Below are 24,875 nucleotides of genomic sequence, written 5' to 3' on the forward strand. Positions count from 1 at the left end.
TTCTGAAGTCAGGAGATTTCTAAACAACAGCTGAACATCGCTTATGTAATTTTAAGACCCAAGAATGCAGAGCTGTGGCAAGTTAAACAGATTAAGACCGAAATTAGAGTGATTTTTGACGTAAAAAATAAAAGCAACGTCTACCGATTTCCTTCTTGCTAATTGACCAAATCCATTGGAAAAAGAAATGCGATGCTTTGCACTTATAACTAACACTTGAGGGGATTTTTTTGCTAAAACTAGCTCTGGTTTAAACACGGATACACGCTGTTCATTTATCTGCTGTTTATGATGCGAAATTAGTTACAAAGAGGCGTGTGACGCACTTATAAAATATGTAAAGGTCTGTTAGCTGACGCAAATTTGAGTTTTATTTTGAAAGTAGTAGCCGGAAAAGGTAATTTTATTCGATCCATCTTGACACGGAGTACGTGACATATAAAGTGGGCTGGTCTGTCACATCTCAGCGGCTGTGCTCAGTGGAGTCGGAAGCAGGGGAGATAAGCCGTTGGAGAAAATCCATTTGAATATTTAGTGAAAGCTTCAGAGAACGCGTCAGTAAGCATGGCCAAGCCACTGACAGACCAGGACAAGAGGAAGCAGATCTCGGTTCGGGGGCTGGCTGGGGTGGAAAATGTTGCGGACCTGAAAACTAATTTCAACCGACACCTCCACTTCACCCTGGTCAAGGACCGAAATGTGGCCACCAAACGGGACTACTACTTTGCCCTGGCCAACACAGTCCGAGACCATCTTGTGGGCCGCTGGATCCGGACGCAGCAGCATTACTATGAGAAGGACCCTAAAGTAAGCAGCGGACTGATGCCGCAGTCCTGCACGTACACACACTGAGCAATGGGAGCAGTGGGAGGGGATGCCGGGCTCTGTGCTGCAGTGTTACAGTTGATGGCCCTTGCGCGCGCGTGTGTATGTCTGCGTGAGTGTACGCGTGTGTGTGTGCGTGTTTGTGTGCGCGACTTTTGCTGCTTTGCTCCTCATATCCATTTATAGATATGTTCCGGCAGCTTTGTCTCGATGCTGTGTGACAGAGTTTGAGTGTGTGGTCAGAGTGAGTGCTGCTCAACAGGCAGTCCTGTTCACTCTGTATCAGAGCTGTCTGTTACATAATCAGCTGCTACTGCTAGATAGAGCAGATCAGTCACCTTGATCTTGATCTGCTCTGCGCCACTGAAGACGCTGCACGTCTGTGGCCCTTCAGATGTGTTCCAAACACTGGCGTTCTGCGGTGAGAGGAGACTCCGCCGGTTGAGGAAATATGTGTTACGCAATAGCAGGTCGTCGTCATCCCCCCCCCCAACCACCACAAACACACTGCGCATCCTAAAATGGCCACACTAGCACTAGATATATTGCATAAATCTTTCCAGTAATTACTCACTTCAACACATCTACAATGCCCTGCACTCAGCTTCCCTGCGTTTGTGGAACAGGAAGCTGACTGGACAATTTGACTCCTATGATAAATTAATCATAGCCAGTGTGTAAGGTTGCACTGCGTTCTGCACAGTCTGCTGCACAGAGTAAGGGCGACAGAGGCTGTCTGGCTTAAGCTTGACAATTCATGCCACTGGAAACATGCCATTTCCAAATATCCAGTAATTCTGCTTTTAACCTCTTCAACTCTGCTGGATCCTGACTGGTTTATCATTACAACCTCAGGATTGTGGAGTCACACTTGGTTCATCCTCACAGAACTTGATTTAAATTCTAGTGGATTTCAGAAAGTTTCTAAAGGGCCTAATTATGGCTACATTTGGGGGAGAAATGATGCATTAGACTTCACATGAGACAGCTCTCACAAAACATTCTCTTGCTCCTTGTGAGTGATGTTAACTCTATCTTAGCATGCTTTCATTTGATGAAATGGTTCAGTACACAAGTACTGTGTGTGTATCAAAACCTTATTCCTCTGTGCCATAGACCTCCATTGTCCTAAAACTATTAAAACACATCAGTGACTTGCAATGTTGCGCCGGGTTACGTTCATCACCATGTACATACAGACCATGCTTTATTTTGACTCAGTTACACACACACTGCCCTCTTTCCCCAAATTCTCACTAGAGCACCAAATGTGAATTAATCCACTGCTTAAAATAGTCCCTAACAGACGTACAGTTTCCTCTTGTTTGAGTGATTGTGAGTTGATTCTACACATATACAACCAAAGGAACCAAAGGGAGTGGGGCTGAGGGCAAAGGGTATGGAAATCAGAAAGTATTTCTTTATTATAATAAAGAGACAGAATAACCCTAGTCTTATCCAGTAAGAGGTCAAGTATCTCAGCCAGTATAGAATTGGTAGAGCCTTCTGTTTCCTGTTTAGCACACACCCTCCTCTCCTATTTATACTCACCACCAGATGCCACTGTAACTTTGGCACATGCTTTTTTCAAGTGTGCCTCCTTTATATGACCCCTGCCATCAGTCAGCAGCAGGGACAGAGATGTCATACAGCAGAGAGTCAAAATGTCAGCCAGGACACATAGAACACATAGTTTAACGTGACGTACAGTTTGGAGCTTTGCTGCTGTATTATTTGGCAGGCTGTCATCAGTGCATATATTAATTCTCAAAGTGTTGTTTTTGCAGAGCTGTGAGGAGATTACTGTGGTTTGATTCACTTCTCTGTGGAGCATAAGATACATTATAATAGCTGTGCTGTCTGACAGCAACTGTTGTTTTCTACCACAGATAATGTTACAGGGTCATTAGGGATACCAAATGGAGCATGTATGTTTTATTATGACTATCCTCCAGACAATCTGCACTTTAGTGCTCTATTTTGTTAATTTGTCAAATTTTGGATGAGATTTGTCTGCTCTTGCAAATTTTCTTACATATAAAGAACTGAGAGAATATATAAAGTATATGTAGCTGTATATCAGGTGGTAAAGAAATGAAACCCAGCACTCAGGCATTGTTTTCCTCTATTTTCCTGCAGCGTGTCTATTACCTCTCCCTGGAGTTTTACATGGGTCGGACTCTGCAGAACACCATGGTTAATCTGGCTTTGGAGAATGCCTGTGATGAAGCCACATACCAGGTGAGGCAAAGGATCATGGGAAAAGGACACAGGAATAGACCTATCCCAAATGAATCCCACAAAAATCTAATTGTTTGCTGTAGCTTTATGATTTCCCTTTATTGGAACTAAGGGTGTCAAACCAGGAAAAAAAAAACCTAGACCAAAAGGACAAAAGGTCCCAGAACATTCAAGATGTCCTATGAAATAGAGAGGTAGATTCTTCTTTAATAGACTGATGCATGGGTATAGGACATTAAAACCTGAGCGTCCAGTTAGAGACAGTGGTCCCATCAATGTTTTCATGGTAGACAGTGATTTAGCACAGTTCATGATATGGCAGACTTCAGATGATAGGATGATGCTGTAGGCCCAGACTGGGACTGAACCAAAGTCATGTAGTCAGTGCAGAGGTGCTTTGTAGAGGTGTTCTGGTGAATTAGTATCACACCAAAGATTTTACAAGGGACAGATTTCAAATGTCCAGCTCCAAAAACACTGAATCCTGTATTAGATCAGCTTACATCAGTCAATGGTAAATGCTTGCAGCGGTGGAGAATTACTCAGATTTTTTTTTTAAAGTAAAAATAGTAATACCACAGCATAGAATATTAAAGGTAAAAGTAACCATTTTGAAGAATTATAATCTCAGAATGAGTAGATTAAGCTCTGATAATACATCATCATTTGATCATCATTAGTTCATCATCATTATATCATTACTGTACAATTAGTTGATTATCTTTTGTATTAGTACTTTGAATCAGCAAAGTAACTATTGTTGATAAATAAATGTAGAGTAAAAAGTACTCCAAAATCCTGTGTAGTAGAAGTATAAAGTTGCATTAAATACTCATGTAAAGTACCTCAAGTACTTCAATGTACTTAATTACTTAGTTGTAAATTTGTAGTGTCTAGGCTCAGGCTGGGGCAACACTAGTGACATTATCATGGGTTATATTCTCAGAGTTGGAAACCTCCCCTGGCTCACAGAGGACATTATGCAACTGTTGCCACAGGCTGAACGGCATTCCACACAATAAATAGACTTATCTCTATCTGTGAAATTGTTGGACCGTCCCTTTAATGGCCATGAGTACCAGTATTTGTGACTGGATTCTGCACAACAACACAAATCCAGACATCAAAAACTCTACAACCAGGTTCTAGTCTGTAGTTAAAGATCAAAAGCTCTGGAAAGACCTAAAGCCTCACACTACTATATGATAAGGAATGTGCATACATTTACAGTTGGACTTGGAGGCATTATTTGTGTCTTTGTAAGAATATGTGGATGTATTTCTCAGCTGGGTTTAGACATGGAGGAGCTGCAGGACATTGAGGAAGATGCCGGTCTAGGCAATGGCGGTCTGGGTCGTCTGGCTGGTGAGTTCCTGCTGTTTTTCCCGATCAGCTGCTGACAGACGATTATGTTTAGTGCTGTGGACAGGCTTGTCTCAAACCCACCCCCTCTTCTCCTGTCTCTACTTTTTCCTCAGCCTGTTTCCTGGACTCCATGGCCTCTCTGGGTCTGGCTGCTTACGGATATGGCATCCGCTACGAGTTTGGCATCTTCAATCAGAAAATTGTCAGCGGCTGGCAGGTATACTAACTGGGTGTTGTTTCTTAGAGGCACCACCATCATCAGGGTCACAGTGGAGTTCAGAACAAGACCCCTGTACTTCCCTGAAATCTGATGACACCTAGTTACTGTGTTAACTTATGTAACATGCCTAACCTACCAACTTATTTTAGGATGCAGCCTAGTGAGAGTGAACTTCCCTCCTCTCTGTACCCAAATATGCATCACTAGAACATGGTTTGGTGTAATTTAACAGACACATTGGTGATGGAGACCTGAAAAGGTTCATACAAAAATTACCAGTTTTGCTAAAACATTGACTGACTAAGAACCAGAGACTTGATCACTTAAGCTGAAGGTCTGCAGAGTGAGGCCATTGGCAGCATGTAAATGGACTGTACTTATATAGCGCTTTTCTAGTCATATCAACCACTCAAAGCGCTTCACACTACATGTCACATTCACACACTCACACAGCATTTATTATATACACAATGCCTATTATATACACAGTACTCTTTAACACCCAAGAATGCTTTGGCATGCGGACTGGAGGAGCCTGATGTATAAACACTGTAAGAAATGCTCTTAAGAATGGTCCTGAAGTCTCGTTTGCAACATCGGTGTGTGAATGTGTTAGAGCGCTTTGTAATAGTGCAAGTGCTGTGTGGATGTGTGTGTGAATGGGTGAATGTGATGGGTAGTGTAAAGTGCTTTGAGTGGTCGATGCGACTAGAAAAGCGCTATATAAGTACCAGTCCATTTACCATTCAAGTCTGACTGCACTAACCCCTAATGTTGCTCTTCCATTACACAGTTTTAGCACTGCTCGTCTCTACTCGACTGGACTTTACTCGGTTACAGTCGTTTTCCATTACAATTAAATGCCACCTCAACGTGGGTGGGGTCCTCAAAGCAAGGCGGCCTGAAACTCCTGTGACGTCATTTGTATGCGCTGTTGCTGTTGCCAGGTTTTAAAAATGGCAGGTTTGATTTTTATGAAGGAGTCGCTCTCATGATTCATCCAGTGAGGTCACTCCCTGGCCAATCAGTGGCCTGCAGTCTGCTGACGTCACATTTTCGGCTCGACTCAGCTCACTTGGAACCCTGACCGAGTAGGTACTAAAAAAGTACCTGGTACCCCGTACTACCACCTAAAGGAAAACCCTAAAAACCCGAGTACAGTCGAGTACAGTCGAGTAGGTGCTAGTGGAAAAGCACCTTAAGTGTTCAGAAAGGACTACAGTTATGTCTTCCCACAATGCCCTCTCGTAAGCACTGAATCAGCAAACAGCAGGCCTAAAACATGTGGTGTCAGGCTGTGCTCCACTCCATTTCAACTGAGCAAAAAGATGCTGCTCAACAGCTCTGTGCAGCATGTAAACAAATGAGCTAATGGAGTGCAACCTGTCCTTTACAGCACATTAGGACCATTGTCAACTCTTTGGGAAAATACATGAGCCCTAATATGTTGTTGTAACACACATACATTATCATGATTAATACTACCCATCATACATTGTTTCCAACATTTGCATGCATCAGTATGAAGTTTGAAGTATCATTTATGAAAATCTAAAATGAAGGATGTACAGTAGTCACCATAACTTGGTAGTCAGCTGTTGAGGTCCTTTTAAAATGTTTGCATGAATGAAACACAGTATTTTTCCAGCACAGAGAGCTCAGGGATCAACCTAAAAATGAGTTTACAGGCAAGTTTATATGTAGAATCATTTAGTCATTTCTATGTTTTATTATTTGTTAGCTTTCAAACTCCAAAGAATTCCTATATTTCACGGCTCAGCTGATACAAATCTTACTGTTTATTTTATAGATGTAAATATGGTTAATGTGAACATCATGACAAAGCACTCTAACATAACACAGCAGAATGTTTTGTAGCACATCAAAATAAATACACAGTGGCCTATATCCACAGGTGGAGGAAGCAGGATGACTGGCTGCGTTATGGCAACCCCTGGGAGAAGGCTCGCCCTGAGTACATGCGCCCAGTCCACTTCTATGGAAGAGTGGAGCACACAGCCGAGGGGGTACAGTGGGTCGACACACAGGTTAGTAGGAGCAGACACAAATCTAACACCAGTATGGGATTATTACTGATTCCGTCAGTGGTGTTCTGCAGTGTATTTCATATGTTTTTATTTTAACCCAGGTTGTTCTCGCTCTTCCCTACGACACCCCAGTCCCCGGCTACAGAAACAACATTGTCAACACCATGAGACTGTGGTCTGCTAAGGCCCCCTGTGACTTCAACCTCAAAGACTGTGCGTGTTGAACAATCATCACTGATATACTGCACACTTTTTGGATCGTCAGCTACTAAATACAAATTGAGCAGATCTTATTCAGTAAGAGGAAAAAATGATGAAGGATGTGAAGTGGAAGCACAAGTTGCACAAACTTCTTTTCTCCCACAGTTAATGTTGGTGGCTACATCCAAGCTGTACTGGATCGAAACCTGGCTGAGAATATCTCCAGAGTTCTCTACCCCAACGACAATGTGAGTAGATTTATTGTTGTGTGTAAATATACCAAACATCAACTCTTCCTCTGTCTACATTTTACTCAGAGGGTGAGTCTAGTTGATTCCCACTTTGGACTACAACATTTCAGTTCTTTCTGTACTCTGGACTCACCATGTTTAATGCAAAATGGGACAGGAAACACTTGCAGTCAGACAGTCAGACATGTTGTAAACAAACCAACTCTTTATGCAGATGAACTAAACGACTCTATTTGGAGGTCAAAGTGAAAGTGAGTGTGCCTCAAATGTTGTTGTAAGCTGTGATGCTCAGCTTGGGTTTAGAATGTTACATTCTGCCTTCAATTTTTCCTCCAAATACGTTTGGCTAATCTGGAGTGACTAAACCAAAATGAATATTCAGTTACTTACACAGAAAAATGTGTTTGAGTGTATGCATATGAGATATTGGTAGATTGGAATCTGCCAATCGCTTTTACAGGCAGAATGAATCAGAGATACTCTCACGCGATGCCATCAGAAACGGGCTTTCCTCAGAAACAAATAAGAAAGCAAAGATGCAACTCTGGTCAAAACATTATTTAAAACTGTAGATGACCTCATGGCCAAGGTTTTTTTTGTTACATTAATCCAATTTTTAATTTTTTTTAATTTTTCATAGTCAAATATATCTTTCAGAAATTTAGAGGATTAACCACAAAAGCATTAAGTAGTGAGTTTTTTCTTTGATACAGCACAAACCAAAAGACATTTAGATATCAATAGCTTGCTCCTAGCTTACCATTTGTTTTCATCAGACATCTGCTTTTAGAAATCTGTAACTTGGCTCTGGCTGCTGATTTAAAACTCCACTAATCAATAAGGTTAAAATGAACTATGCATCAAGCCATAACAACTTTCTTGGTTGACAGTATGTCAGATGTTGTGTATTTAGGTTGTTGTGGGGTGTCACTGCCCTCAAGTGGCATAATAGATATTGTGGCAGGTATTTTACAAATGGCATGATGACTGCAACAGCGTTCTACATTGTCTTTGTTCTTCAGTTCTTTGAAGGGAAGGAGTTGCGTCTCAAACAGGAGTACTTTGTTGTAGCTGCAACTCTTCAAGACATCATCCGTCGGTTCAAAGCCTCTAAGTTTGGCTCCACAGGAGTTTGTGCGGTTGGACCTTTCTACACTGCCAGACAAGGTTAGAGAGCCATTATGTTAAATTATGATATGATACATTACACATTACAGTATCAACCTCTCACAGAAAAAATCTAGTCGGGACATTTCTAGATGACAACAGTTTGTAAAATGATGTTGGCCATATTTGATCATGTGTGAATCTGAAGTTGTGACATGTGGTCTTCAGGTGGCCATCCAGCTGAATGACACTCACCCTGCTTTGGCCATCCCTGAGCTGATGAGGATCCTAGTGGACACTGAGAAACTCTCTTGGGAGAAGGTATAATGCATTCTAGTAGTGAAATCATACACAGACCTCAGTAAGCTTAAAACAAAGTGCTTGTCACATCATAGTAGATAGCGACGGTGGAATCAGGGAAGCTACAGCAGAATTTGGATCTTTGGCTCTCATTCTTTATACAACTACGTTCATTAGTAGTTAATGCTGTTGAGGGTCAACTGTCCATAAGTGTGAGCCTATGCACACTGTATGGTGTTGAACAAAAGCTGTAACTAGAGCATTTTAACTGTATGATTGTTAAGCACTCAGTTATGCAGCAATTCCATCTCCCCGCATCCTTCAACACTGCAGCAACAATGACACAGCAGCAAGTCAGCCATAGCAGAATGACACATCAGCCAAAATTTCAAGTCACACACTGGAAATGAACTTTTTGATATAGGGTTGTCTTTTCCAAAAACCTGGAGAACAATAAAAAGTATGGTACAGTGTTTTTGTAAAATGATTTTCTGTTAGCACATTATCATTTCTTGTTATTACTCACACAAAATAATTAGTATTTACTGTACTAAACTGTAAAGGATGCACATAAAATGTACAGAATGTAATTTAATTGCCTGCCTTTTACAGCTTTTACCTGTCGTAATGAGTCTGAGATCCATGTCTATATGTGAGATAATGTCAGGATTCTTTAACCCACCTGTCCATGGCTCCATCCTCTCTGTCTGCAGGCTTGGGATATTGTGGTTCGTACCTGTGCCTACACCAACCACACTGTCCTGCCTGAAGCTCTGGAGCGCTGGCCTGTCGACCTTTTCCAAAACCTGCTGCCTCGACACCTGGAGATCATCTATGAGATCAACAGGAGGCACCTGGAGGTACTTCTGTGCTTAGTTTTATGAGGATTTTGATATCCTGATATCCCTTTCTGTCCAGCCTTAATGGAACACTCTTAAGATTTCGAGAATCATGCTTGTTTGTCGGATTCTGACCATACTATGTAATCTGTACACACCCAAAACTGAGGTCCTGCAGTAGTGCCGTCTGACTTCATGAGTAACCTGTGCTTCCTTTGTTATAGGAGTCCAGTCAAATAATGTTTATCAAGCAGTGTTTACAGTTAACAAAGCATCTGTGGAATGTAACCACAACCACAACCTCTACTCCTGTAGTTTCCTCTCTCACCACAGTGATATTAATTGCTGGAATCTATAAAACTGAAATGCATTGAAAGGAAGATGAAGTGAAGTCAGGGAGTGTTCTAGTTCTAGTTAGAGGTTTCTTTAATATCCTTAATTTTCTTGCTACATTGGGCATTAGCATTGGCATAAAACAAAGAGCCCTATGATCTACTTAGATGTCTCTCTTCTTCACCTCTGTAGCGCATCGCTAAGCTTTACCCTGGTGACGTTGACCGTATGCGCCGAATGTCACTGATCGAAGAGGGGGATGTCAAGAAAATCAACATGGCTCACCTGTGCATTGTGGGATCTCATGCTGTCAACGGAGTGGCTCGCATCCACTCTGAAATCATCAAAGACACAGTGTAGGAAATCTCCTCCTCAGCCTGTGTGTCCTGGTATAACATAACTGTAGCCTGCTGCTGTGTTCATATTTTGTATTTTAGGTGTTGTGTGAGAAGTTGGTGAACTGTCAGCTTTTCAAGAGCAAAGAAATCTAGCTTGATTTTAATGAGTCTTATGGTTGAAGAACATTTGAAGAACACTTTGAACTCAACTAATCTCTGACTGTGGATTCTCTTCTACACCAGGTTCAAGGATTTCTATGAGGTCGACCCTCAGAAGTTTCAGAACAAGACCAACGGCATCACACCCAGGCGTTGGCTGGTCATGTGCAACCCTGGACTGGCTGAGGTCATTGCTGAGGTGTGTTTGTTCTTGTTCATACAGACTGAAATGTTAGGTGATCGGCCTGGCAAATACAAGAATACAGCAAACAAATCACAGAAAACAACAGCAAAACAGAAAACGCAACCACACACCACACTCCTATTAACAAGGACGATCCCTGGTTAGACGGACACACCATTCCTCTTTCTAACAGGAAGGGTTAGATTTAGGGTTCATCTAAATAGTGATGAACAAAGATAACATAATTTAGAATTTACAGGCCTGAAGACATCAAGGTGTACAACTGCACAACTGTTGGAATCTACCCATTTCACTGGGGAGAAGATGAGTACTGTATGAAACATGACCTTCCAGGCCAGTCCCTTGAGCAGGCCTTCAGAAGACCCATTGTCAATCTATGCTCCAACCCTTTTACTAATCAGCATCAGTCCACCTCAACACAATTAAAGTTTTTTTCATTAACCTTAAAAGACACACATTTTCTTGGATGCTTTTTCCTAATTGAATCATTTCATACCACTGCTAGGTTCATATAAGGTGCCTGTGCACATATTAAGCATTAGCACTTTCAAATAATGATATGGTACTTAGAATTGGGTGGATGCAGCTTCACTGACATATTTTTCTTCCAGAGAATTGGTGAGGACTACATTCGTGACTTGGACCAGCTGAAGCGGCTTCTGGACTTTGTGGATGATGACGCTTTCATTCGAGATGTTGCCAAAGTCAAGCAAGTGAGCGCTTAAGATGCATAAAGAATATGATAATAATAATAATGTTCTATATCTTGTTTATTTCTAATCATTTTTCTCCGCTTGATTTTAAGGAGAACAAGATGAAGTTTGCTGCCCATCTGGAAGAGCATTACAAGGTGAAGATCAACCCCAACTCCATGTTTGATGTCCAGGTGAAGAGGATCCACGAGTACAAAAGACAGCTGCTCAACTGTCTCCACATCATCACAATGTACAACCGTGGGTGTTTCTTTTTTTACTGACACTTTTCAGAAAACAGATATGGATTCAGACTTAAGGTTGACTCCTTTTTTACTTTAAAAGGCATCAAGAAGGAGCCCAACAAATCATGGACCCCCAGGACAGTCATGATTGGAGGAAAGGTGAGCAGCATTCTTTCTTTCTTTTAAAGTATTTTTTGCCTTTATTGAGAGCAGGAGAGAGAGATGGGAAACAGGGAGAGAGTAGGTGAATAACACGCAGCAAATGTCCAGCCGGATCGGGAGTTGAACTGGTGTCCACCTACAGGCCAATAGGGCCCACATGGTACACACCCTAACCATTCATCTATGGGGCACCCCTGGTGAGCAGCATTCCATGTAGTATCTATGTGGTGGTATGCTCATTCATAATCTTCATGGATATGATTATGAAAAGTTGTTTTAACAGATCAGCGTGGAGTAGACTTTCCTCGAAATAATGCTTGGATGTGGTTAGCCTAGCACTCATCAGCTGAATCTGATAACCTGTGCTGTAGCCAGAGACACTGCACAGGTGTTAGGAGAATGGATGAACGTGGTTTCAGAGGGACTATGCCTTTTGTGCACAGATTCAACAAACAAGATGCATGTTAATAAGTGAGCTTTAGAGGTGTGGGTTGGTGTATTTTTTTTTTTTAAATTTGGCTAGCTATTTCCGGTCTAAGCTAAGGTAATTGCTGCTTAGAAAGAAAGCAATGAAGCACATTTACCTAAAATGTTGACATTTTCCCTTAAGAAAAAAAAACTCCCATTTCTTAATGATCAAATCACACTGTGAAATAATTAATTTTCAACAACACAGTGACAGAGATTCCACACAGATGTAAGTGTTCAGTTTTTTTCCCACATTCAGAAAGTGTTCTTTGTAAATAGGATTTACTTGGACGTCTCAGTTTGTATTTAGTGTTTCTTGTTTCCAGGCAGCTCCAGGTTACCACACTGCCAAGATGATCATCAAGCTGATCACATCAATTGGAGACATTGTTAATAATGACCCAGTGGTGGGGGATCGCCTCAAGGTCATCTTCCTGGAGAACTATCGGGTCACTTTGGCAGAGAAGGGTAATGGATACTGTTTATCTTGCTTTCTCTTTCCAAAATTTGAGGCTGTAGTCCTGTATTGTCCAGAGCTTTGATTTTCACAGTGACTGATTGTCCAGAGGAATGAACACACTACAATGTATTCTGATTCAGCTCAGTGTCTTCAGGCTGAAAGCTGGAAGCTGGGTCAGATTAGTGATGCACCAATGTGATATACTGAATAATTACCTATCATTGCTCTGAATCTCTCCAACTGTCCTCTCTGTGCAGTCATCCCAGCATCTGACCTGTCTGAGCAGATATCCACAGCAGGCACTGAGGCTTCTGGCACTGGGAACATGAAGTTCATGCTGAACGGTGCCCTCACCATAGGCACCATGGACGGAGCCAATGTGGAGATGGCAGAGGAGGCTGGAGAGGAGAACCTCTTCATCTTCGGCATGAGGGTGCATGATGTTGAGGCTGTGGACAAGAAGGGGTGAGTCTAGTAACAGTGTAACAGGATTAACTCTGTACTCTGTATTCCTCCCATCCCAAACCTGTGCAATAGAGAGTAACCCTGCACTTTACTGATATTATATTTCATGGATATTTATACTGCACTGATATTTATTACACTGTGTTGTATTGCATTTTCACTGTTTTTATTAGTCTTGTGTGTTTTTTTCAATTCAATTTTATTTATATTACATATCACAACAACAGTCATCTCAAGGCACTTTTCATATAGAGCAGGTCTAGACCGTACTCTTTAAAATAGGTATTTACAGAGAGAGACCCAACAAATCCCACCATGAGCAGCACTAGGCGACAGTGGCAAGGAAAAACTTCCTTTTAAGAGGCAGAAACCTCGAGTAGAACCGGACTCAGGGTGGGCGGCCATCTGCCTCGACCGGTTGGGTTAAGAAGGAGAGAGGGGAGAGAGAGGGGAGGAGAGGGGGTAGAGAATAGCGAAAGAAGAACATAGCATAACACAGGTTCCATATCAGATGTAAGGTGAGGCCAGTAATACAGCAGTAGTAATGATAGTAGTGATAATTAAAGTATTAACTGCTAACACAGCAATACCAACTAATAGCAGTATAAGTCATTTCTAATTCTAGCAGCAAGTGTTGAGTGGAGTTGTAGGAGCAGCAGGAGACTTGTCATCACAAATCAGACTCTACAGCTCCAGATGTGTCCTCTTTGCACTGTGTGGGTTGAGCACTCATAATTTCATTGTACCCCTGTACAATGACAATAAAGTCTATTCTATTCTATTCTAATGTAAATCACAGGATAATGATGAAAGAGTCATGAAGTCAGTGAGAAGACCATGTGATGTCAAGCATACAAAAATGTCTAGCTTAAATTTGCAAATTTGCAATGTTCCGTAACATTAGCTACAATTAGCTATTGGTCATACCAGAGAGAAAGAAAGGCTATAACAAAAACTAAATTGAACCAGAATGGACTGCTTTTCTAATGAATTAAACTTTTAATTTGTCAAGAAGAACATTGTGTTTAGAAGAGTGACAACAGTTTAATTTATAAACACAAAGCACACAAGTGGAAGATGGTAGAAACTGCTAGCTTAGTGCTGCCAAAATGTTTCAAATAAATGTTGCATATTGGTTCAGGAAAAGAAATACAGTGAGACATTGTAGTTTTAAGGGCATGTTGGGGTAAAAATCCTGTCCCCATAGTGTGGTGGTAGGTTTGAACTCTGTCGTCACACTGTTCTCAGCATAGCCCAGTTGACAATTTGATGTATGTTTAGCTTGCTAGCTATCAAAACTCACTTTTCACTTGGTAGCTATGCTAGCAGTGTCCTTCTCCTTTCAGTCTTTGCGCTAAGCTCAACTAAACCAATGAGACCTATCTTCGTATTAGAGTTCTGCCACCCAACCTGAACCTGCCACACATTGACAAAGTATCAGATTTTGTTGGTTGGTTGTACTCAAACCATTTTGCTGCATGAGGCTCTGAGCATGGATTGGATTTGGGTTTGGTTGTTTTCAAATATATTTTAGCAGGTAATGTCTCTCTTTGTCTCTCTGACTGTGCCAGCCTGCACAATAGGAAGAGTCAAAGAGACTCTTGACAAAAGCAGAGTACACTTCAGTAACACAATACTTATCCCAGTGTTTTATTAATGTCTTTTGTCCCCAGCTATGATGCCATGTCGTACTACAACCAGATCCCAGAACTGAAGCAGGCAATGGACCAGATTTCGGGAGGCTACTTCAGCCCCACCCAGCCCGACCTCTTCAAAGACCTCGTCAATATGCTGATGCACCATGACAGGTTGGAGCTCTCTAATGCTGATGCTGAGGAACATTCTCGATGCTGACATACGTTTATCTCCACAGTCATGCAGTGTCATCAGTGTATCTCTGTCATCCACTGTCAAATGAATGAGAATGAACCTACTCAACACAACCAAACCAACCAAAAAAATCTCACAACAACATCAAGTACAACATAGACAGTTGGAATGGCTGATGTTAATTTAGAATTCTTTGATAATCTGTCTGTGTGCATTTATTAAATAAAGAATTACATTTTCTGTCACAAGCACATGACTGAAATGACACTGAATCAGTGAAGACACAAAGTTTCTTAACAGAAAAAAATCCTTGTTCTGTAAAACATGATTCTAAGCTTACTAGCACTCTTGGATCTTGCTTTAGTGACCACAGTGACTGGTCCCATACTATTTCTAAAGCAATAGATAGATAGATAGATAGATAGATAGATAGATATTTTATTAATCTCGAAGGAAATTTGTGATGTATGAGACATGTCTAATGAAAGCAAACAGATGAATAAGACAGGTGTCAGTAGAGTATTCTGCTCTAAAGCCTAAACTTCATACAACTTAAACACATAAAAACATGGTTGTTAAAACTGATACTGGCCTGTAACTCCCAACATATGATTTACAGTTTTTCTTAAACAGGAAAATAACTCCAGCCCTTTTCAGATGACATGGGAATTTACCCTGTTGTACAGACAAGCTGAGCATGCATTTAACTGTGTGTCTGTGCTGCAGGTTCAAGGTGTTTGCAGACTATGAAGACTACATCAAATGCCAAGAGAAAGTCAGTGCACTCTACAAGGTCAGTATGTCAGCCAGACAAAGCCAGAAGAGCTAAGTTAATGAGCTGATACAGTGAGATGAATCTCTGAGATCACTTGTTAGACCTCAGTTTTTATAATCATAACTGCAGGCCTTCAGCCTGCCGTATGTTCATATGTGTGGAATTCTCTCACTTTACTGTTGTACCCTTTACAGCCAGATGTACACCACTACATTGAGCTTTATGGTACTATACAGTATTGTACTATCCTGTACTGTGCTGCAATATATTCATTTATACTTTACTGTATTACAAGGTATGGCTATTAAATAACGAGACTAATGCTGTAATACAACTTTATTCTACAGCCTTAGAACCTCTGTTCTTTTCTTAACTTCTGACAGACTCAAAACGTGTTCCTTTGAGTACAGATTTGATCATAGGAAAAAGGAAAAAGTCACACGGTGACTAGATCAGGTGAATAGGGAGGGTGATCAAGCACTGGGATTTGTTTTTGGGACAACTGCTTTTCCTTTAGATCAGGAGTCAGAGATTTTGGGACAACTTTAGCTCACACTTTTGTCATGTTCAAATTTTCATGCAAAATTTGCCAAACTGTCTCTTTATCAATGGAGACCATTTCTGCTCTCATTCTTATACTGAGTCCTCGACCACTTCCAATGATTTGTTCAGTTTGTTGAATGTTTTCAGAGGTTTTTGATGTGCACAGGCGCACAGAACGTTCATCGTCTTGGACATCCTCTCTGCCTTCACTAAATCTTTCATTTCATTCAAACACACATGACATGCAGTGTTCCCCATGCAATGTTTGAAAAGATTCAGCTGCTGTTTTGTTCAGTTTCACCAAAAACTTCAAGTTAATCATTGCTCAACTTTTAAGCTAATCATTTTCTGACGTTGCAAAAATACATGCACTTCAATCAGTAGCTAGCAGTGAACTAAAGACGTCACCTATTGGAAACTGACAGCAGTTGTGTGTGAATACCCAACCTTTAACATATAATACTCAGTGTGACTGTGAACCACGTGGTTTTATCTTCATAAGCACAGTGTCACTATTTAATAGCCATATCTTGTATACTATATAAGTATTGTGCAATTTTGCCATACAAGGAATACCTTCTATTCTAACTATAGTGCTACACTATATTACAGTTTATTATTCTGTATTATAATACAATTTAGTACATTATTTATATATTACAGTTTACTATCACATATAGCAACTTTTTCTCAAAATTTTCTCATAGGAATCACTAAAATCTCATGTTTTTTGTAACAGAACCCTAAAGAGTGGACCAAGATGGTGATCCATAACATCGCTGGCTGCGGTAAGTTCTCCAGTGACCGCACTATTTCCGAGTATGCCAGGGAGATCTGGGGCATGGAGCCTAGCCTGGAGAAGATCGCTGCACCTGATGATCCTCGTTAAACCACAACATCTGCCTCCTCCACCTCACTGTAGCCTACAACGTGGTCCAACCACGAAAGATAAAAACCCTGTAGCTTTTTCACTGTGTACTGTGGCATTATTTCTTTACATTACTGAACCTCATACGACCCCTATTACTTCCACTTCATCTTGCAGTAACTTGTATTGAAATGGGCTTAGTCAAAATCTGTACTTGTTTTTCTTCTGTGCACCAGCAATATATTCAGTGAGAATATATTTATATATATATATATATATAGTATATTCTCACTGTTGGGTGAAAACATTGTATGTCAGCCTTTCAGCAGCTAAGAAACAGCTTCAGCTGGAGTGAAACAGTTAAAGATAAACGTCCCTGGTTGGTCACTGTGCACGGTATTCCCATCATTTCCTCACCACTTATGTTTAGAAATTCAAGCTTAAAACATCAACTAGTAATGAAATCAAAACTTTTCGACTGAGTGCTTTATCAGGGACTGTATCTTTAACTTGTCTTGGACTTTCATACTACTGTTTTCACACAACTGATATTCTAACCACAATTCTGACTACATTCCCCTTCTTCTTCCAAGCACTAGTAGCCACTGAATCCCAGCAAAAATGCCAATAGACCTCAGAACTGTTTGGTTCCAAACTAACCAGTGTCTTCCACGAAAGAGAGAAGGGACACGCAGTGGTTAATGTGCACCACAGCCTCAAAGCAGCACTGTGATGAGATGGTTTTGGAAGGAAGCCATGTCTCCATATTGACAGTATTAACGTTTAGGTTAATATTTCACATTAAAAGACTCCGACTGCTCTCAGTGTTGTATGGTGTTTGCTGAATGTATCCATTTGTGTGTGTGCGTATTATCAGTAATGTTCAAGGGAGCCCTGCAATGCAGATTTCTGGACCTGTCAGTTTACCTGTGATCTCATTAGCATGTTTGTGTCCATCCCATTCTGCTGTCTTCATAAACGTGTCCTGTGTTAGAAAGTAACAAAGCCTTCTCTGCCTAAAACCTAAGTGACTGAATTTATCTTTGGAAGGTGTGTGTATTCTGTACTGTAGTTGTGTGTGTTAGTCCATGACACTGTGGAAATCAGCTTGGTTGATGTACTGTAACAGCATACTATTCTGCTTCAGCTCTTCTGTAAGACTGTCCAACTGCTGTGGTGCTGCAGAGAGAACAGTCCACGACACTGAACCTAATGTTTTCACTGTCAATGCTTTTCTGTTTTAGTCAGTAAATAATAAAACCACACCAACGGCTCATATGTAATCATTTGCTTTTTCACAGAAATGATAGGACCAGGGCCTAGAAAAGAGCAGGATCAGAGAAGACATGGATCATTTTGATCTGTTTTCAGACCAGGCTATAGACTCCTTAAGTTTTGATTAAGGGTGGCTGTGACTCAGGAGTCGCCCATTGATCGGAAGGTCAGCGGTTCAATTCCCGGCTTCTCCAGGTCGTGCTTGGGCAAAATACTGAACTCCACGTTGCCCCTGATGTGTATCGTCAGTGTGTGAATGGTTTGTGTGTAGAGCAAGTGCTGTGTGAATGGGTAAATGTGACGTGTAGTGTGAAACGCTTTCAGTGGTTGATATGACTAGAAAAGCGCTATTTAAGTACAAGTCCATCGATTTACCATAAAGGGGATTTGACACAAAGCTTACTTGAGACAACTCAGTCTTTGCTTTGTTGAACATGATGTGAATGAGAGATGAGGTATAATCTAGTGAAATCAGACTGCAACATACTAGTTAATGGAATGCGGAATTAAAAACTTCACCCTCTGGGTGCTCTGATGGCCGATGGTTAGGCCACGTACCATGTGGGGCCTCAGTGCCCTGAGCAGCTGGACCCCGGTTCGACTCCTGATCCAGTCGGACCTTTGCTGCATGTCGTTCCCCTGCTCTCTTTCCCCGTTTCCTGTTTCTCTCTACTGTCCTGTCTGGTTAAGGTGAAAAGCAAAAAAACAAAATTTTTTTAAAAAAAAACACCTTCTCCCTGAGCAGGGGGTGTGTGTATGACAAATAACACCTGATGATGAAAAGTTTGAGTGATCATGGGCAAAATTCCTCAAGGTTCATTGTTTGTGTTATCCTTTGGTAACTCTTTAATCTCCATATTCAATTCTTACAATGACTGCTGTTTCTAATGTACTCTTAACACACTGTAATGTAGTTGTAAACCATGGGTGTCACCAGACCCCTTTTACTCGAGCATGCCCCAGTATAAATGTGCTGTGCTGGTACTGCAAGCGAGTGGCGTGTAGTGACAGGCAGAACAATTACATGCTCTTCCACTAGGGGCAGTATTGCGCTAAATATGAAAGTACATAGTCATGCTGCAAATGAGACAACGCCACAGCTGTGCTGTGGCTAAAAAAGGTTGGGAAACACTGCTCTATTCTTCGCAGATAACAGCTGCTCTTTGCACAGGAGGATTAGTTGCTTTACCTTATGTACTCCAAAGATGTTTTAAGGTGAGGTTCACACCAAATGTGGTGGACCCCATCTGATCCAGACCAATTACTCTGGTTTCAGATCAAAGAATGTGTTGCCAGTGTTCATCAGGCTTCTTTCCATGTTCTCTGTCAGAGTTTAAGCTTAAGGTTTTGTGCTGTTGTGAGTAGTGGTTTTTTTTTTTCTTGGACAGTATTTTCTACAGTATGAATCTGAGTTATAGCCAACAGAAACCTGTCACTACAACTATTATACAGATTGACAATAATTAATATCATTAGAAAATGATACTGATGACGAAATGATGATTTGAAAATGATAGAAAAAAAAATCTATCCAAATATCTAACTCTCAGTGATTACTTAATGAAGGAACTTTAGCCCAAACCAAGTCTTTATTTTCTCTCCATGCTTTCTCTGTGGCATTTAAAACATTTAGCTCAGTATATTACAACATTAAAATAATATTTGATGACTTAGCTGTTGTTTGCTGCGTGTTTTTCTTTGGGAATTTATATTTAGTTTTTCAAACAACATACAAAATGTGAAGCAAAATTATTTACATATTTTAAATGACTGGAAGAAAAAGTCTCAAGTCTGGAGATAAAACCCAACATGTTCTGTTTCTCAGCTGATCATAATATAGGTATAGTCCTATTTCACTCCTGTGTTCATATTCTGGGTGTGAGTAAACCAGTTACAGCATCACAAGAGTAAACTAAGTTGAGATCTAGTTTGGATCACGGATCATCCCTTTAAACATTAATTTGTTATTTACCGTGATAACATTAATGTATATTTCTACAGATGACATGAAATTGATTTACACACAATCATTTATCCTGACATTACATATGACAGGTAGACAGTAATACAAAGACAGGTCAAACATTATATCAGAAAGTATATCAGTGGATTGTTTTATTCAAAAAAATAATTTAAAAAAATCATTGAACTGATGAATTTTTATGTTTGAAATAGTTATTGTCCAAATTAATATGATTGTATTCAAATTATACATCAATGATGTTTTTCCTATCTTCACCCAGTTTATATAGTCCAATACCCCCCCGTACTCTGAGGTGTAGACAGTAGAGTACAGTGGACAAACATGTAGACAGAAGTGTATACAAGACAACAATGAGTGGAGGACAGGGGTCTGAAGAGGACAGTATTCAGAAGACAGCAGAGTGTAGAGTGGGGCAGCCGTGGCTCAGGAGGTAGAGCAGGTCCCAATCAGTCCCAAGGTTAGTGGTTCGATCCCAGGCTCCATCGGTCTGCACGCTGAAATAAGGATTATTAAGAGATTAAGAGAGAGACCAAACAATTCCCGTCATGAGCAGTACTAGGTGACAGTGGCGAGGAAAAGCTTTTAAGAGGCAGAACCAGACTCCGGATAGGTGGCTGTCTGCCTTGACCAGTTAGGTTGAGAAAAAGAGAGGAAGAAGGTAGTAGTGATGGGAGGACAGCAGTGTGTAGAGGACAGTAGTACAGGGGTTATTGCTCTGACAAACCAGTGGTTCAGAATTAGATGAATCAGATTTGGTGTCAAAATAGAGTCTCCAATTAGCCTAAACTGCATGTTTTGGGATTGTGGGAGGAAATGGAGTACCCAGAGAAAACCCATGCACAGGGGGAGAGCATGCAAACTCCACACAGAGAAAAGGAGAGGACAGCTGAGGAGCTCTCTGTGAGGCCACAATACTAACCACCAAGCCACCGTGCTACCCAGAACTATGAACATTTTCCCAACACAACTCCAAAAATCACAGGTGGGTCAATAGAGGATGTACCTGTGACAACACCTCCCATCAACTCCACCCAAAGCTCTAACACACTGATGGTGATATCACATGCATTCTCTACAGATGCCCTGTGTGAAATACATCAAGAAAGTAGTTGTGACAGAAAACCTTCACAGAAAGGTTCATTCCTCCTCATCAACATTGATGCAGCTGCAGAACGTCCTTCTCATCCAGGTCAGGAAGGAACTCCTCCTCATCCTCGTCGTCCTCCTCCTCCTCCTCCTCCTCAGGCTCTGTGTCGTCTGAAAATCCAAAGGACATTAAATACTGCAGCCGTCCTCAGTAGAATTAACAACAATGTGAAAGACTTTAACAATTCAGAGACAAGTGGAGGTGAGTGTTTCCTACCAGATGTGCTGTCAGTGAGTTCTGTGTACTCCTGCTCCATGTTGTTACCCTTAGGTACAGAGGGGGTGGGGTGGGGTGGGGGGGTTATCCCTCCTGTGGTTCTCAACAGGACTGTTATCAGTACTGTCTTCAGGCCAATCCAGTGGGCTAAAAACAGACATAGATGCACACACACAGTTAATATCGGATTCCTGATGTGTCATGATGTACACACACATTCCCTAACCAGCTCTAACTTCTCCATCTCTCTCCTCTATCTGATGACTGACATTGTCTCACCATGCTTCACTCTGCTGTCCACTGTTCTCCCAAAGATAACACCTGGAGGTAAAATTCTTGAAGCGGAGTCCTGAAATCCACTGGAGCTGTGGAATTAAATACATGCAGTGAATCAAAGGTCCCCAGACAGCTGTTTAAGAACTCCTCCATCTGTTGGTATTCTTAGAAAAGTGATAAAAGTCTACAAAACTATAAAATTATTCTTTATGGTTTAAAAAACCAGACATCACTGAGATGAGCAGAGAAAATAATCTCACCAAGTTTCATACTCCCCCTCTACATCCTCTTCTGATGACAGGCTGCAGTCAGTTTGTGGAGGCTGATGGATTGTACCTGGTTCTGTTGCCTGAATGGGTCCTGGATCAGCTTCCTGGATAGTTCCTGGCTCCGCCATTTCACTGGTTCCTGGTTCAGTAGTGCAGCTGGTGTTTGCCTGCAGAGTTTCACTGCTGCCAAAGAAGGAAGTCACTCTGTTATATTCACGCCCAGAAAACACTCAATATACTGTATATAGGCAAGTTTTATGTGAGTTTTATGTCCAAGATGAAAGACAAACATACCAATAGCTTACTACATCATTTGTAGAGTTACAGGTTACACTACAAAACTCCTGTCAGGATATCTATAACATGAATGCTGCTAAAACTGTATTAACCAGAACCAGAGCTTCAGTCTACAGTTTCTATCTGTAATAATCTTGGTTTTAGATTGAAATATCTTTACATCTGAGAAATTATATATTTTTAACTGACATTGTAACAGAGCCACATATCATTCACGTCAGATGGTCAGAAAATGACTGGTGATATCTTTAAGTAAATGAATGAGTGAATGGGATAGTCAGGGAGTGAAAATCCAACATCCCTATGTCCTAGGGGAAGTGTTTAGGAGCATGCTTCAGGTCATTTGGAGTCAATTGATGGTGGTTTGTCAGACTTTTTGTCAGACCAATTTTTGGAGGGTTATGCATTTGTAATGTATTTAAATTTCAATCTGGGCTACTTTCAGAATTGAAAGTTTTGCTTCCACATTTGACTTAGGGTTAGGGTTAGGATAGAGGGTTTTAGCCAGAAGTGCCAGGGGGTGCACAGGTTAGGGTTAGGGTTGGGGGGGGTTAGGGTTAGGGTTATGGGAATATCTCTTTTTTTTTTTTGATTAATCTCTTTTTATTTTTCAATTAGGCAAAACAGAAATAACAACAGACAGCCAAGGATATATGTCTACAATAATTGAACAAATGTTTAAGTCACTCAGCACAAAAAAAAAAAAACAGGGAAAAAAGAAAAAAAAGAAAAAGAAAGAAAAAAGAATGAGTGGGGGGTCCACCAATCAGGGGACAAAGACTGAAGAGAGCGAAAAAATGTTAAGAAAAGAAGCCACTTGTTATAAAACAGATCCGAGTTACCTTTCACTGTATATCTGATTTTCTCCAGCTTCAGAAAAAACATAATGTCATTGAGCCACTGATTTTTCTACCTCTTCTACTGCTACAGCTATTTCCTCTCTGCTTAAGGTTGCTTTTAAGCTTGAGAAGGAGCCTCTTGTGGATAGCGCACATCGCACTTTCCAGCCGAAGCCAAGACCCGGAGAGCGCCATCGCCCCATAGTCGCTCGTTTGCACTATCATATGGACTGTGTGGACATATTGCGCCGAGCCAGGGCCCAGTAACGGATCGATATTGGGGACATGACTTTTTCTGTCTTCCCCGACCACACTCTGAGGACGGCTTGTGCCCGAGGATGGCAGCCTCACGTATGATTCCTTTAATGATGTCCGACGTCAGCTTCATGAGATACCAGGGATACGTTTTGGATTGCTCTACCCTGGCGCGTCTCCAGGTTACACACAATGGCATAGAGAAGGATTTCAAATCACCAGAAGAGGCCAGCGCATTCATCAGGTCACTCAACGTATAAAAGAACTGGGAAAAGATACACAATATTGATAAAGTAGGGATGTTACATAATTAATATTGACAGTTATTGTTCTTTTTAATTCATATCAGGCGTCTTTATAGTTTGTGTAAAGTTGTGCCTGTCAAATGTTGCTAAGTTTGCAGGAGTTCAAATTGAAGCCTGACTGTTACTATTAGGCTAAAAACCGTGAGCATTTGTTTTTGGGATATTACTCCTTGTGGAGTTAGCACTGGGTTCTCCATCGTTTGGGGATGGGGTCGTTGTAAGTGATTTGGGAGGGTGGGGGGTGGTTTGGGGTGGTTTTCTCTCTTTATTTTTCTTTTTTTCTTCTTGGGGGTCCACATTCAGTCTTTAATTTTTTCTTTCCAAAAACTTAATATATGGCCACTCATGTTAATACTGCTGTTAATCTGAATATTGGGTCTTCTGTGAGATTTTTAAGCTGGAATATTAAAGGCATGGGGAGTCCCATTCAGAGATCGAAGATATTTTCTCATTTGAAACGTCTTAAAGCTGACCTAGTGTTTTTACAAGAAACCCACATGCGCACCAAAGATAAGGTCAGACTTAAATGCCCCTGGGTTTCTGAGGTGTTTCACTCAAATTTTAACTCTAAAGCCAGGGGGGTTGCTATCTTAATTGGTAAGTCAATCCAGTTTTCTTCTTCTAAGGTTATATCAGACAAAAATGGCAGATACCTGATTGTTGCAGGTACATTATTCCATGTTCCCATTTTGTTAGTTAACATATATGCCCCCAATTTTGATGATCCTCATTTTATGAATAAGCTTTTTGAATGTCTTCCCTCATTGAATAACAATCTCCTTATAATCGGAGGGGACATGAATTGTGTAATTGATCCCAATTTAGACCGCTCTAACCCACAAACTCTGACCCCTTCGGTAATGTCGAGGTCACTTTCAGATTTCATGTCTAAAAATGGATGCATTGATCCTTGGAAATTTCGTAATCCTCATACCAAGGGATATTCCTTCTTTTCACAAAGGCATCAGTCTTTTTCTAGGATTGATTATTATTTTATTGATGCTAAACTAATTTCCAAAGTGTTGAATGTTACTTACCACCCTATTGTTATTTCTGACCACGCCCCTCTTTC

General features: G+C 40.9%; 1 pseudogene; it reads left to right on the plus strand.

Moving 5' to 3' along the window:
* Nucleotides 1-439: 439 nt before the first annotated feature.
* Nucleotides 440-18,205, plus strand: LOC108879715 (glycogen phosphorylase, muscle form-like; annotated as a pseudogene).
* The last annotated feature ends 6,670 nt before the right edge of the window (nt 18,206-24,875 follow it).

The sequence above is a fragment of the Lates calcarifer genome, linkage group LG14, assembly GCF_001640805.2.
Source record: "Lates calcarifer isolate ASB-BC8 linkage group LG14, TLL_Latcal_v3, whole genome shotgun sequence".
Taxonomy (NCBI): Eukaryota; Metazoa; Chordata; class Actinopteri; family Centropomidae; genus Lates; species Lates calcarifer.